The sequence below is a fragment of the Herpailurus yagouaroundi genome, unplaced genomic scaffold (genome assembly GCF_014898765.1).
Source record: "Herpailurus yagouaroundi ecotype Mexico unplaced genomic scaffold, PumYag 313, whole genome shotgun sequence".
Classification (NCBI taxonomy): Eukaryota; Metazoa; Chordata; class Mammalia; order Carnivora; family Felidae; genus Herpailurus; species Herpailurus yagouaroundi.
Window position 1 is genome coordinate 48,008 of NW_024412530.1, and position 946 is coordinate 48,953.

Genomic DNA, 946 nt, shown 5'->3' on the forward strand with positions numbered 1-946 from the left:
TTTTTTTTTTTTTTTTTTTTTTGCCTTCCCCTCCTCCATGGGTTTCTGTTAAGTTTCTCAAGATCCACATAAGAGTGAAAACATATGGCATCTGTCTTTCTCTGTATGGCTTATTTCACTTAGCATCACACTCTCCAGTTCCATCCATGTTGCTACAAAGGGCCATATTTCGTTCTTTCTCATTGCCATGTAGTACTCCATTCTGTATATAAACCGCAATTTCTTTATCCATTCATCAGTTGATGGACATTTAGGCTCTTTCCATAATTTGGCTATTGTTGAGAGTGCTGCTATAAACATTGGGGTACAAGTGCCCCTATGCATCAGCACTCCTGTATCCCTTGGGTAAATTCCTAGCAGTGCTACTGCTGGGTCATAGGGTAGGTCTATTTTTAATTTTCTGAGGAACCTCCACACTGCTTTCCAGAGTAAGACACATCTTCTTTATCCATTCGTCAGTTGATGGACATTTAGGCTCTTTCCATAATTCGGCTATTGTTGAAAGTGCTGTTATAAACATGGGGGTACATGTGCCCCTATGCGTGAGCACTCCTGTATCCCTTGGGTAAATTCCTAGCAGTGCTATTGCTGGGTCATAGGGTAGCTCTATTTTTAATTTTTTGAGGAACCTCCACACTGTTTTCCAGAGCGGCTGCACCAATTTGCATTCCCACCAACAGTACAAGAGTGTTCCCATTTCTCCACATCCTGGCCAGTATCTATAGTCTCCTGATTTGTTCATTTTAGCCACTCTAACTGGCATGAGGTGCTATCTCAGTGCGGTTTGATTTGTGTTCCCTCATGAGGAGTGACGTTGAGCATCGTTTCGTGTGTTTGCTGGCCATCTGGATGTCTTCTTTGGAAAAATGCCTATTCATGTCTCCTGCCCAATTCTTCACTGGATTATTTGTTTTTCAGGTGTCGAGTTTGGTGAGTTCTCTGTAGG